The sequence below is a fragment of the Oryzias latipes genome, chromosome 7, assembly GCF_053564925.1.
Source record: "Oryzias latipes strain Hd-rR chromosome 7, Olatipes_Hd-rR_3.1".
NCBI lineage: Eukaryota > Metazoa > Chordata > Actinopteri > Beloniformes > Adrianichthyidae > Oryzias > Oryzias latipes.
The window spans coordinates 35,307,931-35,326,170 of record NC_136243.1 but is presented as its reverse complement, the minus strand read 5'-3'; the positions used below and the strand labels follow the sequence as shown (position 1 = coordinate 35,326,170).

General features: G+C 46.8%; 1 protein-coding gene across 20 annotated transcripts in view; it reads left to right on the top strand.

The window, feature by feature from the left end:
- The window catches only part of agrn (agrin), a 241,860-nt gene that overhangs the window by 113,147 nt on the left and 110,473 nt on the right, over positions 1 to 18,240 (top strand). The gene's annotated exons all lie outside the window — the stretch shown is intronic.

The following is an 18,240-nucleotide window of genomic DNA, read 5'->3' as shown; positions in this document are numbered from 1 at the left end:
TGAAGAAGAAAAGGTCAGAGCACTGTCTAGTGGGTCTAGATGACCCCACTCCCAATGTTAACGTGCCTAGGATAGAACAAGGGTTACCATTACAAATAATAGCGATCAATATCAGATCTATCCATCCATACAGTTCAGAACAGGAAAACAAAGACACTCAGGGATCTATTTGTCTGACAGTGGATGATCAGAAAGGGGCGGAGCAGGGAGCTTATGGCCCCGCCCAGCGTCTCTCTTAGTCATAAATAGGATCCTTTTCAAACGACATCTTTTCATCTGCTCCGGATTCCCAAAAATTAAATAAAAATACTTAGAGATACAGTTTCAGGCTTCATATTCTTCATACAGTGAATGTCCTCCATCATCAGAAAAACACAAAATAAACACCATTTTCATGGTTGTGGGTCTTTAACGCTCTTTGTTTGGGGCTAATGTTTGGATCTACATCCATATCTCGTCACAGGATCAGCTGGCCTGGAGTCGGGCCGAAGAATCCAGTTTATGATGAGTTACGGAACAATTAAAGTGTGTAAAATGTTCCTGATGGTGATGTGTGCATATATATTTGTTTTGTTCATTTCAATAGCTTTCACATCTCTTTTCGCTGCAGCAGCTCTGGTCTCATTTAGCTTTTAATTAAAATGACAATAATGACTTTTTCCAAAAATCTTTATCTGCTATAATCACTGCTTTAACACACTCTGGGCCTATGTTTTTATTGTGATCATATAGTTTTTCACTGAAATGGTGGTGGCTGTTATCTCACTGAATATGTGGACAGGGAAGAAAAGGTATTCTGATCCTGATCCTGATCCTGATTCTGATCCTGATCCTGATCTCCCATTCAGCCCAAGAGGAGAATCTTTTACAATATATGGACAGTTCTCTTCTACTTACTTTGCTCTCTGAGGTGTTCACCAATTCTGGTAAAGGTTCATGAAGTTTAAGGGAAACAAACATGATAATTGAAGAAATGACGTTCCACCCATCCCTCCATCCATAAATCTATGAATCCATCATCCATCCATCCATATTTTGGGATTTTTGGGTCATGGGGAAGGAGAGATTCTCAAAGCAGTTCATGGCCTTAGGCTCTGACGGTGGACCCAGTCTGGAGCCAGATTTGGTTTATTCTCTGACGATGTCACACTGGTGATCTGATGTCACCTGAGTCACTTTCCAAACTGTTTCCACTTTAGGGGAGCTGAAGTCATCCAACCTGACACGATCGCCTTTGAAAGGCTGTCTGAATTTGTCGGTCTTATCGGCCACAGACACATGTCATTCAGGCAAAGGAACGTTCAAGTGCCCTCCAGGCGGAAACGCTTGACTTTGTGTGGCTGACGGTGCGTCAGAAATAGAGCGGTTGGCTGTGTTCTCCTTCCCACTCTGTTCCCAAAGGTAGAAAGGGAAGAAGATGGCTGCAGGAGCGTGGAGAGTCGGCGGCAGACTGCAAAGACAAAGAGAAGCATTTATCTGCGCCTCCATATGTCTTCAACACGCTAAGATCCTAAATCAGGGCGCCAAAAAGCCTCTAATAGATGAGGAGTGTGCGCCATATGCTTCGCTGATGTTTGTGGCTTCACATTCAAAGTGCTTTCCGTGTAAATTGGTTGGGGTGACGGATCAGCTCCACGGCAAAAACAGACAGAAATTGGGACGGAGACCAAACGGGTGTCTGTGAATGACTCATGTTTTGTTGTCGTACTGTTGTGTTCACACATTTCCATTTTGATTTTGCCACACTTGTTTACAAAGAGGAAGAGGCGTCGCACGCTAGCTGAGTAAATTAAAAGCTGTTTTTCCAGAGAGGTTATTTTGGAAGCTCTGCTGCTGGGAGGCTGATCTGCCCCCCCCCTCTCTGGGAGGAGAGCGGCGCTTTCACACGGCGAGTGCTGCCAGAGGACGCAAACACAGGAGTGACCCCGCCCTGCTAACAGGTAGCACACATCCATAGGGGGGGGGCGGGGGCAGCTGTTTTCTAGCAGCATGGGCTGTTGTTAAACTGGAGCTGAAATGCATTGTGGGAGTGCATGCAGCCCCCCCAGCCCACGGTAGTGAAGTTTTTACTAAATGAGGCTTTTTCTGCTTTGAAGAAATATATGTTCATGAAGGAGCTTGGGGGGGGGGGGGGGGGGGGGTCGATTGTGACAGCAAAGTCGATGCAGAAATATAAGATTTATCTCTGCGCCCTCGCTTTGATCACCAAGAAAAAAACTTTTGTTTGTTCACGTCAGTGCTGCCTGGGGGGAGGGGGGAGGGGGGGCATCTGAGCCTCTATTAAAACCTGGAAATCCAAAAGTCAGGTTTGGAAAGTTTCATAATGAAAATCATTTTCCTGCGTTTTAAAGCTACTTGTACAGGATGTAAGCATTTTCTCCTTGATTGCGTTCACAGCAGGTTGTAGGATTGTGTGGACTTCAGAAGTAGAGATTGAACCGTTTTTATGTCATTAGGATCCAGTCGACCTCCAGAGACAAGAATTCACCCAAAAAAAAAAGAAAGGTGACAGATTTTCTCCAACATGTCGGTTTCTGTGCGTTTTCTAGCAATGTGACTGTTTACATTCTTTTTTGTCTCTGATGATGATGATGATGACTAAGGATGAAGACCAGAAGGTCTAAGGTCTTCATCCTTTGGGGACGCCCAGTTTAGTTTAGTTTAACAATCAGCTGTTGTGTTTTATAACTGATTTTATGTTTTGTGCAATTAGTGAAGCCCGTTAAGACGACTGTGTTGTGACATCGGGAGATATAAATGAAACTAAATTGATGTAAATCTGAATTTCTTGTCTTAAAAACCTCTAAAAATTGACGAATGACGAATTTCTGGTCGGCTCCAGAAATTAAACTTAAAGTTCCACTCTGATCATCTTCTCATCTGTTTACAAATCGACCAGAGGTCTTTTAATCATGATGATGCCAAAAACGGTCGTTTTCTCGGACATAGTTCCTGCAGAGCGGCAGGATTGCATGTGTTGTATTTTCTGCATCATAAATACGATCTTTTTCAAATGGCATTTTTTCATCTGCTCCCGATTCACGACAACATGAATAAAGACAATCTCAGAAATGCAACTTTGAGCCTAGTTTTCTTTCTAAATGTCTTCTATCATCAGAAAAATGCCACAAGAATGTTATAAACATAAAGTATCCAAATGGAGTGATTGGAGGTTTTCAGAAACCCTTCAGCTTCAAACTCCGCCCATCTCTTGGTGTTTCGGTCACTTCCTTGGCTCCATATTGGGAGTCCCATCAGTTGTCACATCTTGGCGTTAGAAAGTTCTTGCCTGGATTCTCTGCAACCCTTAACTGCTGAGAGTCAACCAGGAAGTTTGGAGTCCTATCGTTTGGATTTGGACATGTCCATTTCAGGGCGGACACTCTAGCGCTAGGCCCCCTCGCTGATCAGGGGTATCTGTTGTTTCCATGGCTGAGGACGACGGCAGACGGACGGACAGATTGGGATGGATGTGAAAATGCTCGGCTGCTCAGCTGTGCAGCAGCTGAAAGCAGCAGCTCTCACGTCTTCCCGCCCTCGCTCGCTCCTTTTCGTTTGATCCAAACTTTGCTGAAGTTGACTTATTTCCCCGTGAAGGTCAAACGGTTCACGATGCATCGCTCCCATTGCTCCCATTCCACTTCCAGCGGTCCACTTCCTGTCCACGGTTCCTCCCTGCTGTTGGTCCTTTTTCAACTGCAGATCAGTCTGGATTCATCCTCCTGTTTACTTTGAGCTCCTTCTCCACATGTTTGTAGAGAACGAGCAGCAGAGCGACACTAATGATTATTTCCATCATGGATTAATCTCCTGATTGTTTTTTTCAATGAAGCATTTGATTGTTTGGCTGAAAAAGTCTGAGAATTGTGGAAAAATGCACAAATAAAGCAAATCCGACAGTGTTTGTTTGAAGGATAATTCACCAGCTGAAATGATGTCATCATTTGTTCAAGTAAACGACTGGGAGGATAAATATTTAGCTGTTGCATAGAGATGAGTTTCCTTCCATGACGTGTCTCATTATCAGTTTATCTCTCCTGTTATTGACCGCTTGAACTGAAAAAGTGATTCAGGCCTTTTTGATTTCTGATGGCGTGAATAAATCTGGCTGCAGATGTTTTCATTGATCTACAATACCTGTTGTTCACTTTCAATTAGGCATCGATTTACATGCCTCCCTGTGTTTTCTCACTATTGGTTTCCTGCTGTGACAATGTTCAGAAAGCTGGACCTGCAGAGTCCATCATAGCAATCAGTGTGTTTGCGGCGCATCATCATCTCATCCGACTCTTCATAATGTTTATTTAACAATGAACAGAGCCAGAGCGCACGAGGAGCGCGCCGTCTTTTCAGGCCGTCATAGAAATGTATTGAGACTGCCATTAATTATGCTAGCTGCTCACCCCCAGGCCCCCCTCTGAATGTGCACAGGCTCGTGCACGGGCTCATGCATGGGGCTGTCGCAAAGGTTTAGAGGTGTCACAGTTAAACACTCTAATTAAGGAGGTATTGGCCAGTCAGAGAGATAATTACATCAATGTGGAGCACGAGAAAACTGTGCACGCAAACACACACACCAGTGTACACATAAACATGCCAGTGTACACATAAACACACCAGTGTACACATAAACACACCAGTGTACACATAAACACACCTGTGCACACATAAAAACACCAGTGTACACATAAACACACCTGTGCACACATAAGCACACCAGTGCACTCACACGCACACCTGTGTACACATAAACACGCCAGTGTACACAAACACACACCTGTGCACATGCACACACACCTGTGCAGATGCACACACACACCTGTGCAGATGCACACACACACCTGTGCACACATCTGTGGAAACACACACCTGTGTACGCATGCTCACACCTGTGCACACATGCGCACTAGTGCACTCACACCTGTGTACACATAAACACACCAGTGAACACAAACACACACCTGTGCACATGCACACACACCTGTGCAGATGCACACACACACCTGTGCACACACGCCTGTGCACACATCTGTGGAAACACACACCTGTGCATGCATGCTCACACCTGTGCACTCACCCACACACCTGTGCACACATAAACACGCTGGTGTACACATAAACACACTTGTGCACTTGCACGCACACCTGTGCACACACATCTGTGGACACACACCTGTGTACGCATGCTCACACTTGTGTGCACATAAGCACACCTGTGCACACACCACACCAGTGCACTCAAGCGCAAACCTGAGTACGCACAAACACACCTGTGCACACAGAAACACACCTGTGTATGCATAAACACACCTTTGCACATGCACACACCTGTGCACACACTCCTGTGCAAACACACTTGTTTACACATAAATACACTTGTGTACACATAAACACACCTGTGCCCGAACACACATAACGGCACTTGTGTACGTATACACACATGAGCATGCACACACACACCTGTGTACGCAAACACACAACTCTGCTCACATAAACACACATGAGCATGCATACACGCATAAAAACAGAGATGCACGTAGACACATGCGTGTGCACACACACACAGGTACACACACACAAGTATTGCAATTAGAGCTGATTGGGATTTAGAATTTTTCAAAAAAGCTGAGGTTATTGTAACGTAGAACATAAATGTTGATTCTCTTACGTTTTTAGTCAATCTTCTTTCTTCTAGCAGACGATTGTTTTGTTTTTTCACGTGAGCCTCATTTCCTCCAGACTCAAACAGTTCTGTGCTCTTTGTAAATGTGGTTAAACTGGAGGAAATTATCATGAACCAGGAAACGTGCGGCTAACCTTTCTGCACTTTGACATTTGACCTTTTAATTCCTCTTCAGCCCATTAGCCGCCATATGTTTTTACATTACAGTGGAAATGGAGATTCCAATAGAAAACGCTGTAATCAGTCAGAGCTGCTGCCAAACGTCACGTTCCATCACCTGAACGTTTTCCCGCCCACGTTTATTTGTTTATGTGCATATTGTTTATCCATTTGCTGCGTCGCTTCATCAGACGTTTAGCACAAATGCAGATTTTTTCTAATAAAACAGAAAACCTCCTAAATCTCTGCATGAACATCTCCATTGATGAACTTTTTTCAGCTCACTTCATGCTCTCACATTATTATCCTCTTTTAATTCTGTCATTATTTGCACACAGCTGTCATCTGTTATGGATACGTCTGCATATTCAGCTGAACATCCTTTAGAGCTTCTCATGCATGAAAACTTGGTGCACGGCGCCAGAGGTGATACAGAAATCCACAGCGAGCCGCCAGCCGAGCGTGACCCATTGAAAAGAGGAAATCCTCCTTTAAACAGAGAGACGGCTTCTTTCAGCTGCTGTCCTGCTCAGGAAGAAGTTCAGGAGCAATAAACCGTCACACCACTGCATTGGAATTCACCGTTAATTTGGCGTTCTTGCCAGCTCTCACAGCTATTGTGCCCACTTTAAATCAGATGCACCTGAAGTAAAAGGATGCATTTGGACATTCAGGTTCCTGGATGCTTTGTTTTTCAATTCTCATCGTTCTGCCAACATCTGCTTTGCCTAAACGTCCTTGAACCAGCTGCTGTCGAGTCTTTCCGCTTCCTGTCTAATTTAGCAGAAAACACATGAACTCAAACAAAGGGCGCCATTCGGCGCCGCGTCACGATTCCATCAGGTCAGTCTGAGCCGACCTCCTTGTTCTGCAGTGATCCAGTCGGCTGTCACTCATGCAGGACCATGCATGGATGACGCCGCCGGTGCCGAGTCCTGGCAGGTTTTCATCCCTTCAGGTTGGGTTTGTCCTTTTGTTTCTCCGCTGTTTAATCTCTGTGGAGGAGAAAATCATTCATACTTTCTCAAAGAACATTAAGCTCAAAATAGCATTTCTTAGTATTTCCTTAAAATTGATGTGAATCAGGAGCAGATGAAAAAAGCTCCGCTCTGCTCCATTCTGATCATCCACCTGCAGACCAACAGATCCATGAACGTCTCTGTTTTCCGTGTCCGAGCTGGAATCTGGATCAGAACCGTACGGCTGGACTTATTGGTAATGTTAGCTTGGGGCTTTGAGGGGCCGTAAGCTAGTGGCAGGGAGTGAAAACAGAGAGCTGTCAGCAACGGGGAGGGGAAGGGGGGGTGGGGTTGCATCACGCCAACGGTCGGGTCCACAACATGGAGATGAATTTACAGGAAACTCCTGCCGCTCTGCAGAAACTAATGTCCAAGGAAACAAAAAGATAATTCTCACATTTCCACCAAACATTAATGAACCTCAACTAAAGCAATGATATATATGAGAGCTATAGAAAGACACATTTTTAATGTTTAGGTTTCATTCATGTGATCAAAAATATGTTAACTATTAAGAAGTTCATAAATTGATTTCAGTCGATCACATTTCTGATCAATAAAGTTTAGAAATCACCAAAAACGTTAATTATATTTTTCGTATAATTCCATCAGCACACGCAGGAACATGCGCCTCCACGTGCGCTGCAGCAGGCTCTGAATGTGGGCATGCACGTGCACGACACAGCCACAGGCGTGCACGTCCGATGGGGCTAAGTGTTCCAGGGAGCGGAAATGAAGACAAATGAACAGAGATGAGCTAAAGACTCTTCCAGTCAGCTCCATATTACTCCTCGCCCCTCATCCCACCCTCCTCTTCCTCCCTGGGAGGAAATATTACAAAGCCTCACAGAGAGACTCGGGGAGTGCTAATGAAAAGCACAAAAGCGTAGCTCTTTTTCTGCTACTTTTGTGTCACCGGCATTTAATTGGAAGTGCGGGCGGCTGAGGCGAGCCGCTGGAACGCCGCCGCTGGAGCAGCAGAGCGGGAACGCCGCCCGTTAATCCCAATCTGTGCTGTTCCCTCTCTGTCCTTTAAAGTTAACCGTCCCCGTCCCGTCTGTGAGCCTCAGAGCGGCCTGCTGGGAGAAAGGAGGTGATCCTGTTCCAGATCCACCTTTCAGGTGGTGGTGGAGGGCGGATGTCAGAAAGGCGGAGCTCAGAAAGGGGGCGTTTTCTCAAGTACGGGCGGCGTCCTGTTCAGCTTCAGGCTGATGCAGAAAAGGAACCAGGATGGAGGTTGAGGGAGGAGGATGTCCCTATTTACACGGTGACACCACCTCCTCCCCCCCCTCCTCCTCCTTTTTTGTTGTTGTTTTCTTTGTGGTTTGCTGCAATAAAATGGGAGGCGGAGATAAAATAAATGAAGTGATTTGTGGCCAGATCGATGGAGAGGGCGAGGCTATTGATCAGAGAAGTAGAGAGGTTGGAGGTGGGGGGAGGGAGGGAGGAATGAGAGAAGGGCCCCCGGGGGCCGCTGGGGTTCGCTCTGTAAGGATGCATGGCGACGGCGCCGCTTCCAACCTTTTTCTTCAGACATTTTTATTCTTCATGGGAAAATGAAGCCCCCTCCTGCTGCATCTTAAACATGCTTCTGCATGAAGACATGAAGATGGATCTCCTCTTCCTCCTCCTCCTCCTCCCTTCTCCTCTTCCTCCTCCTCCCCCTCCTCCTCTCAGGTTCCTCAGCTGAGCTCCACTTCCAACTTTGAAACTTTCTGCTCCGATTTGCCTATTTCCTCTCCATCTCAGCTGAAATGCTTCCAGGGACAATGGCGGCGTGTCTGTGGGCTCCTCTCTGTGATCAGGCACAGCGCTGAGGACCATATGGAGGGGGCCGCCTCCCTTTTATCCGCTGCTGACCAGCTCAGCACTTGAGAGCCTTTGCTTCCTGGCTCTACTTCCAAGCCCCTGCCAGGTTGTCTCTGAGTCTCATCCGGCTACCATCTGCCGCCGACTTGGGCTGCCTCCAGCATCTCTGGGAGAAACGGAGCGCCTTTCTCCTCTCTGGAGAAGGATCCGGCACGGAGGCCGGTTCCCGCTCTGTCTCTTCACGTTAAAGGGAACTGCTGGTGGCTCCAGTTTTCTCTGGGAGGCTTTGCCAGAAACACAGAATCCTGTTCAAACGGAAATGACTGCTGGTGGAAGGCTGACCTATTTATTTAGCTGTTTTTTGTGCCTGTAAAGTGTTTTTTTGTAAACTTTCCTTCTCCTTCCTTGAGTTGAATGAATCTGGGATTAACACGACAACCTCCAGGCCTTCAGATGGCTTCGTTTATTGAAATTGAAAGTGAAAAACTGATTTCCTGCTCATCATTCTCAACATTTCTGGAATCAGTCAGTCATTGTGGATGCGAGCGGCTCCTGAAACGCGTCTTGATGAGGTTTCAACGCCGTTTTCTCAGTGGGGCTTAAAGACTGAAAGGAGGCCCGGGTCTGGAGGCGTCTGTGCTCCGGTCACGGTTCTGAGGGCGGCGCTGATGCCGCTTCTTCCTAGAACAGATCAGATTATGAAGGTTTCAGTTTCCCCGCCTCCTTCCTTAGTGCTCTCACGCTACCAGAGATGCATGCTGGGTAACTCAGGATCACTGAAAAGACCCAAACCTGTCTAGCGATTAAAAAGCTAGTGCAACGAAATAAATAACATTTTTCAATCTTTTCCAAAAGATTCTTTGAAGTTAATAATTGTTTAAATAGATTGAGACTGCCATCATTACACTCAAACCTGGGCAGTTTTAACAGCTGGAAAACGCAAAACCTTATATGGGTATTTGGTTTGCTCTGAGGAGGCGGGGCCTATTCTCGTCATTTTACCGCAGAGAGCGGGCAGAGTCATCTGCGGTTTAACCCTCAACTCTAACTGGAGGAGAGAATGCCAAAAGAAAGTCCTGAAAAGCTAACTGATGTGTTTTTAACATGTTTTTGTAGCATTTTCCTGAGGATGGAGGACATTTAGAACGTAAATTCAACTCTAAATTGCATTTCTGAGGATTTCTTTATTCAAATTGTTGTGAATCAGGAGCAGACAATAAAAAGATGGTATTTGTGACATAGCAAATAAGCTGGGCGGGGCCACAAGCTTTGGGAAGGGAAGGGGGGCGGGGTTGTCCCACATTTTTCATGAGCTCCTGCCGCTCTGAAGAAACTATGTCCTAAAAATGGATGTTGGCTAAAAAAGGCATCATCGTATCTAAAAGACCACTGGGAACGCTTTGAATATAGATCAGAAGATGTTGGGGAGAGGAACTGAAGCGTTATCTAAGAGGAAACCACTCCCTCTCAATCGTGGCGTGCTGTCATGGCGTGCTGTCATGGCGTGCTGTCATGTCTTCACTCAGGTGCAGGGAAACCTTTCTGGGTCTTAGTGTCGTTTTCGTTTTTGTGAAAATGCAAAGGAAGCAGAAGTTGTTGATCCACCCAGACAGGTGAGATTTGCTCCGCCCCTTCCAACATACAGACTATCCATTTAAATATTGGGGGGGGGGGGGGTGTCAGGTGAGGTGATGGGAGATCTCTGCTGACTTAAACAGCCCCCCCGGTGCCCATTCAATTGAGAATTAGGTAAATGTTCAGCGTTTGTGCGTAATTCGTGGGAGGGGTCAGACGCTCTCTGACAGGCTGATGGCGTCCCCCCCCCCCCCCCACACACACACGTTTGGGTGCTCCGCAGACATGCAGCTTCTCCTCATGCATGTTGCAGAGCAGCTGTAATCTGCTCTCAGGAAGAATTCCTGTCCGCCTGCCGCTGAGTTTGTGCAGAAGATGCGAGGTGACAGAATAGGGCTCTGTCACCGCCGCTTCTATTATTCATGTTGCAGGGCTGAAGAGAGAACTATAAAACAAAGACGAAGAAACACTTTGAAGCACTGAAGTTAGTTCAGCGCACAGATTTTCTTTTCTTTCACTTTGCATCATGAGAGACCCCCCCCCCCCCTTTTGAGAACTGTGCCGTTCACTTCACCTGCATCTCCAGAAAAAGGACCAGAAGAAGATTTTAGTTTTTCCACCTCCTCATCCCGTCTGCTTGCTTCTCGTGCCGCCGCCGTTTCTCTCTGGTTACCGCATTTTTCTTTCCAAGCCTATCATGTATTTTTCTCTCAGATAACCAGCGTGATTAAGGCAGACGTTCAAAGCTGTCACGACTGTCAAATGTGGGCCTGATTTATGGAGACGCGGCGCCTGCTGCAGGTTTCAGAGGGAAGATGTGGAATCAGCTTGTGGAGATGGTCGGACGGGTGGACTCTTCCAGGCGTGGGGGGGCAGAACCCGATGCAGGAAGACAGTCTTACCAGTGAACCAGCCCCCTCTGACATTGGGCTGCACGCACGGCCCTGAGGTTGGGTTTCAGACACATTTTGAAAGCTCTCTTCAACAAGGTCTCAGTGTAATTGCTTTGGCAATCGCAGGGTTCTCATATGGCCAAAACAAGTGAAGGAAGCAGAGAAGCGCTCCAGGGTCTAAAATAACTTTGCAAACCCAAGTAGGTGTGAAAAATGCATTTGCTCCATGGTTTGAATGCCAAAAAAAGAAAGCACAGCAGCTGATGTTTGGCAGCGTGCATGAAAAGTTAATGAAAGAAGGGGAAGAAGTGTGCGGAGAAACCAAAGCATGTTTTCTGAAGGATTTCTGTCCGTTTGAAAGCAAACAGGTTAGCGGATTCCATGGTGCACTGCGGGAAGAGGATGTGCCGCGGTCTCTGAAGAGTCGCAGGAAGGTTTGATGGCTTTAGTCGCTCATCTTGATCTACTTTAAAACATCAACATTTGTGATTGAAGTTACTGAAGGTTTCCCGCAAAAATGAGAAGAATTAAAGCCGTAAATGGTGTGGTGTGGCCCGTAGGCACCACCCCCCCCCCCCGCTGTCCCCTCTTGACGTGGTTGAGCGACTGCTGCACGCCCCTCACTCGCCCCCTCCGGCCAGAGCTGTAGAGAGAAATTCATGGAAAAAAACAACTTTTTTTTAATGGACTGTTGGTTTTATCTCCATGGTAACCATTTTAGATTTTGGTCGTCTGGGGGTGACGGACAGGTCTACATAACTTTTAGAAGAATATCCAAAAGTAAACTTTTGGATTTCCTTGACAACAGAGGTTTTTTATTAACCACGCCCACATTCCTAAGATGTTCACATCGTATATCGGATCATTTCTTTCAGATTGAGCCAACGATTCATTTCACAATAGTGTGCGAGCAACAGGAGGACGGAGCTTTTTGGGAGCTCACCGCGCTAACGCCGTTCAAAATCTACAAACTTTAAGTCCAACATTTTTTCCAAGTAGCTTCTTGACAACGCTCAGAGAGTTAGAAGGCGATGGATGGAAAAACCTAGGAGGACTTTAATTGTAGAAGCTAATTGTAGAGGTCAAGATGGCGACCTCTTCCTGAGGTCAGAGGTCAATGAAGCTTTGGTTTCAGTTGGTCCTGTGGCCATCCCATAATAATTTCACATCTTCCTGTGTTTTGGTTTCGTTAGTGGATTTTGAAATATTTTTTTGAGCCCCATAAGAAATGTTGTGGGTTTCTCCCGCTGTGATGTCATCATTGTTTCCGGGGTGGGGGGCGTTCACCGCGGAGCAGCTGTGCAGCACGTTTTAAGTTTGTGGCGGGGAAACATTTTCACTCAGAGGTGCAGAAAGAAGGAAGAAGTGCAAAAACAAAGGGATGCAGGGCAGAATAATAAAGACACGCCTGTGTCATGGATGTGACACGTGTGCGTCATCGGGCGCTTGCTTTAGCTCCGCCTTCCTTTGGTCTGCAGCCACAAAACTCCTGGCAGGCGTTAAAATTAACAGCAACCTTCTGGATAATAAAGCGTGTTTGAAAACACTCTTTGTGTGTTTGTGTGCTGCTTTTGTGTTTGTACTTAATGCCAGTGGGACTTCATTAAAATGATAAAAGTAACCGGAGCCGAGGGAGCCCAGAAATAGAAGTCTGGCAGCAGTGACGGCGTCTGCCGGGGCCGCGCAGCAAAAGGGGCGATAGAAGGATCTACGCGCAAACATGCAGAGTTTTCCTCTGGTCGTCATGGACACCGAATTTACCTATATATAAAAAGGTCAAAGATCAGACGCAGTGACTGCTGTTCAGACGCATGTGGAGCTTCACTTTGCTTCACTCATGCTTGAGAGTCTCTGTTTGGGTGGGGTAGAACCTGGAGGGGGTTTATAATCAGATGCATTGATTATGATCCATTAATAATTCTGTGTCGTTTTTGAATTAATTTTGAATAATCAAGAATAACACATTCGTGTGATTTAAAATAAAAGTCTTAGGCGGAACTGAAAGGCGCAGCTCGTTTGTCAAACATGGCCGACCTTGCAGACCGCCGCTGTGTCCGAGTTCCTTCCCTACACACTAGATAGGGCGTTCTCCATTTTCTAGTGCTGTCTGGATCTACCATTTCAAATCCATTGCACTAGAAATTACCCAGAAGTCCCTGCGAAAAACCAGTGTGCATCGATGCTCGCTAGATCTACAAATATAGACCACAATGCATTGCGTTTGAATTTAAATGTATTTTTTTTAATAAACTGTCAATGATTTCAACTTCAGAAGACAGTGGACTCATAAACGATTATTATAAAATGCTCATATTAATCAGATTTGAACTTTGTGAAATCGATGATGTCATATTCACCGTTTTAAAAAAAAAGAAAAAAGTAGTGAGGGTGGTGTCCAAATGACTTTTGAAATCCAAGTTACTACATAGTGTGGAACTATATATTTTTTTAGTACTTAGGGGTTAGGGTGGGAAATGGGACACCACCCGTGTGACCTCCCTGACCTCACTGAGAGCTGCATTATTTCAATGTGGTCGGTCAGAGGGGTTTGGACTACAGTCACGCTGTGCGTTAGTTGTGTTGTACACAACAAACATGCCACATCCTATCGCACACTGCCACGCTGGATGGAAATGTTACGTTCAGTTGTTAGCTAAACTCAGTTCCAGTGCACTTTGGTGGAGAGAAAACCTTTTTTACAAATCCAAAGATTTGATATGTATTGATAATCGAAACGTTTCCTCTGAACTTTGTCTGCCGTGTTGGAGCCAGATGTCACTGATGAGCAGTGAATGGTCCGAGTCGGTTGGAGTCATGGTTTCTATGGCAACCACACTCGCCAATCAGGAGGGAGCTTGTTGGGGCACCACAACCCCTCCTCTTGAAAGCGGAGGGGTAACGTTTGGAGGTAGTTGATTGGTCAGTTCATAACTTGAATAACTGGAACTATAGAAAAAAACGACATAAAAGAGGATTATCAAGATGATGTTTGAAAAAAGGGATCAGAACTGTTCTTCTGACCAACAGAACTACAGAAGTCTGGGATTTTGGCTGAAGCCAGCAGGTACTTCCTGTTTGGAACCCCAGGGGGGAGGGGTCCCTCAGTCCAGATCTCACATACAGTCGATGCTTCTGATTTGTAGTTAGTTCGTTAGGTGCCCACAGATTCCCACCCCCAGTGGACACCTTGGCCCCCATCTCTCCACCCTCCCTCTGTTTTTGACCGGTCCATCTCCCCTTACAGACTGAGCTGCTGCCGGTACCGGCCGCGTTTGTCCAGCATCAGGACCGGCTCCGGTGTGAACCGCAGAAGGAAATTGATTATCCCCTCCTTTGTGCCGATAGAGAGAATGGAGCGCTCACTCTCAGCCCCCAAACTCATCATTTTGCTGCTTGTTTTGCTCGACTCTGTTTGCCTTTCTGTTGCCGTGATAAGAGCCGAGCAGCACCAGAAAAGCTGTTTGTTTTCCACTTTCAGCCCACTCCGCCTCATTTCTTTTCTCTTATTTCAACTCCTCCGAAGAAGCACTTTCTCATTTTGAGCTGCTAAGATGAGATGGTCTTTTTCTTTTTTAATTTTAACCCTCAGTGTTGGGAGACTGCTGTGAGATCAATACCTGACTGCATTTGTGCCCGAGGAACACGCAGCACAGATCAATAGAAGCCATGTAGGGTTGATTTTTCCCCCTCAGATATTGTACCAGGTAAAGCTGCTGCCTTGGGTTTGGTTGCTTTCTTTATTGGCTCTGCAGCTGACACAATGCACCGCCTATAGACTCTTTTCTGTACTTAATCATAACGGGGCTGGGCTGTGGAGAAAATCCTCTCCGCCTGCGAGCTGCACTCTCAAATCCTCAGATTTGTTAAAAAAAGAAAGAGAATGTTCCTCAAATCTGGACGTGAAAAAATCTTTTTAAACCTGTTTAATGTTGTGCTGCATGTCTGCATAAATAAGGCACCTCTGTGGAAAGTTTCCAATCCCATCCTGTTCTGTGCCGATTGCATCGCAGAGCGTCACCATGGCAACATGTCCCCGTCCCTGCGAAGGTGTTTTGGTGTAGCTACAATGATAGAGAGGCTAGAGCCTCCTTATGAAGAGAAGTATAGAGAAAAAGACAGAGTAGGGGGGCCGCTAAAAGCTGCCCGGCTGGGGAGCGCATTTGTATTACTTAGTGTCAGCTGCAAAGAAAGAGACCTTTTATTGAGGAGTAAGTGGAAGATGTCCCCGAGGAGCGTTGGAGTTTAATGACTCTAAGCGTAATCAACATTAATGCGATGTGGTGGAGATGCCACCAAGCTGCATCTCCATCCATCATCTTTCCTCACGCGGGTAACAAGTCACTGTTGAAGCGGACAAACGGCTTCATCTGAACCGTCACGTGTGCATCCTTAACCCCCCCAGCAGTTATGGAGCTTTTCTTTTCGCTCATGTAAAGTGCAGGACTTTTAATTATTCATCCTCGCTTCTCCTCCCCTGTCACCACCTGAGCCAAACTGCGCCGCTCTTAAATAATTTCCAAGGAACGCTGAGGTTTTTCCCCGGAGTGGCCGTTTTTTTTATAGTGTTGCTGGCATTGTGTCAACACTCGTTACGTTTGGAAACGACCCGTTTCTCGCTCTGCCGTCTGTTGACGGTGTCTCAGAACCGGAGTGAACGAGTGTGACGTCATCCACAGAAAACCTCCGGCTCCAGCCCAGTTCGCTCACGACACAGACGCCGCCATGCTGGAGCCAGACGTCCTCAGTAAGCAGAGATTGGTCACAGAGCATCTGAGTCGAGGTTTCCATGACAACCACTTTCTCCAATCAGAAGTGAGTTTGTTGGAAGGCCACACCCCTGCCACTTGAAACCCAGCGTTTTCAAATCTGTCAATCAGAACTTTTGAATGTTGAAGTGGGAGTCAGTAGACTCTACCTGCTTTCATTGAGGCATCTGATTGGTCAGTTTATATTTGGAAAAACTTGTGCTCGTGGGTACTTCCTGCTTGGAATGCCCCAGGGGGGCGGGGCCACTAAGTCCAGTTCTCTTATACAGTCACTGGCAACGACGCCGCAGAACAATGGGACTGAAGCTAGAGTGACTGCAAATTCGCATTCAACCGACCATTTCTGAGAAAAAGTCTAGGTAAAACCACGCAAACAAATGTTTTAGGCTTCTGTGTTCAAGGCTGTCGTGTTCAGGCTTTCCGACACAAATTACGTTAAACGCGCAACAATTGAACGCTTTTAGCAGAGCTGAGAGAACAGAAACAGAACTTCCTGCTTGACGTCTCTTTGAGTCTTCTGAATGTCCGCCGTGTGGGACAAAAGGCGGTGAAGGACTGGCGTCCTCAGGACCCTCCCGTCCCGAAGATGAGATTGGAGCCATGAGACTCGCCGAGTTCAAAGGGGAGGCCTGCTTGTGTGTCTTTTGATCCATGAGCTACACTTAAGCGTGCGTCCTCACAAACCCACACTGTATCTGGAGGCATCAAAACCGGCAATAGAAGGTGGAAAATTGCCACCAAAGAAATATGGCGCACTTTCTTTGAACTTATAAACCGTGACATTTTTCCGCCGGGGCTTTAATCACAGCAGCTCTGTCCTCCCGCTTTCATTCCCAGCTGATGCTCGGGGAGCCTTCTTTGGGTTCTGACGCCGAGCGGCGTTTAACCGATGACTCACCCAAACACAGAACCACGTCTGGACCAGCAGGGGGTGGGCAGATCTCTGACCAACTTAACCAGAACCACAGACCTGATCTACATCCATGCAAAAGGCCTGATAAACTCACCTGCTGCAGGTGGAAAAAGCTTCTCTTTGCTTTGATCTCATTGGTGGAGCTTGTAAAATAGGAGCATAACCGGAACAGGTAGAGTGGTCCTCCGGTGTCTTGGCATCAGGCCTCCAGGGAATCTCTCCTTTCTGTCAAACTGGGTCAGAACCAGCACTGCTGGAATATGCTGCCACCAGAAGCTTCTGCTTGAGCTGTGTTTTTCTTTCCCGGCCGTTAGGGCGGATAACGGCGTTCCCATTAGCTGCCAAAGTTTTCGTTGTAGTTTTCCTGCTCCAGAGAAATTGGATGTGTCAAAAGTGTCAGGTGTCAGGAGGGGATTTCCCAGAAAAACAACTCCCAGTCTTTTATTATGCGGGTGATGCACTGACTCCAAACCTGCAGTCAACACCTTTACCTGGGCAGAGCCCTCAGCGCTGCTGTCAGTCTTTTGTCAGTCTGCTTAGCTCAAGGCGACGGCCGGATTCCTTTACAGGGAAACTGATCTGGAATCCCCGCCACATCTCTGCTTCCAGTTCTTTTCCTCGTGAAATGTTGGTTCTGCTTCTTTCATCAGCCCTTATTTTTACATCACGGAGAAATGGTTTTACCGTCAGACACTTTCTGCTGCGCACGTCTGACACCATTTGATTAAACTTCACCTCCAGCCGCTTCTGTGGTTTTGTGTCAGACGGTGAGAAGTGAAGACGGAGCAGCGGGCCGGTCGTGACGGCGCCTTCGCTCCTGCAGCCGGACGCGCACTCCCACACCCGCAACTCTCATACACACACACACACACGCTGCTAGGAATAGAAATGCCTTCATAGATGGCTCCATGCACACACACACACACACACACACACACACTTCTTTGTCTTCATGTACAAGACAGTGGGAGCTCAGGTAGATGTCAGCCGGTCCCCTACAGGGACCAGTGTGCAAGTCAAAACCAACCTCCTTACCTGTCACTCTGCACACTCACACTCATACACAGACACACACACACACATACATTGTGTTTCTGTGTGAGCAGAATGAGACGCCTGAGGCAGATGCAGTGTGTTTTTGTCCGTGTGTCAGCCTGTGTGCGTTTGTTCTGTATCAGACTGCCTGGTTGTCGTTCGAGCACCACAAACACGCCTCACCAGTGAGCCCAACCAGGCGCCGACTTCTATTTAGTCCGAGTCTGTGGCCTGTGGGCCAGCGATAAGGAGGTGGGACAGGGGTCCACTCCTCTTCTCCCCAGCCAGGGAGCTCTGAAACCAGTCAACACGCTTTTGATGATCTGTTGTTCATTGATTTGCAATCAGGTTGGCTACCTGTGAGAGCTCGCCTCCCGTGTTAACGCCC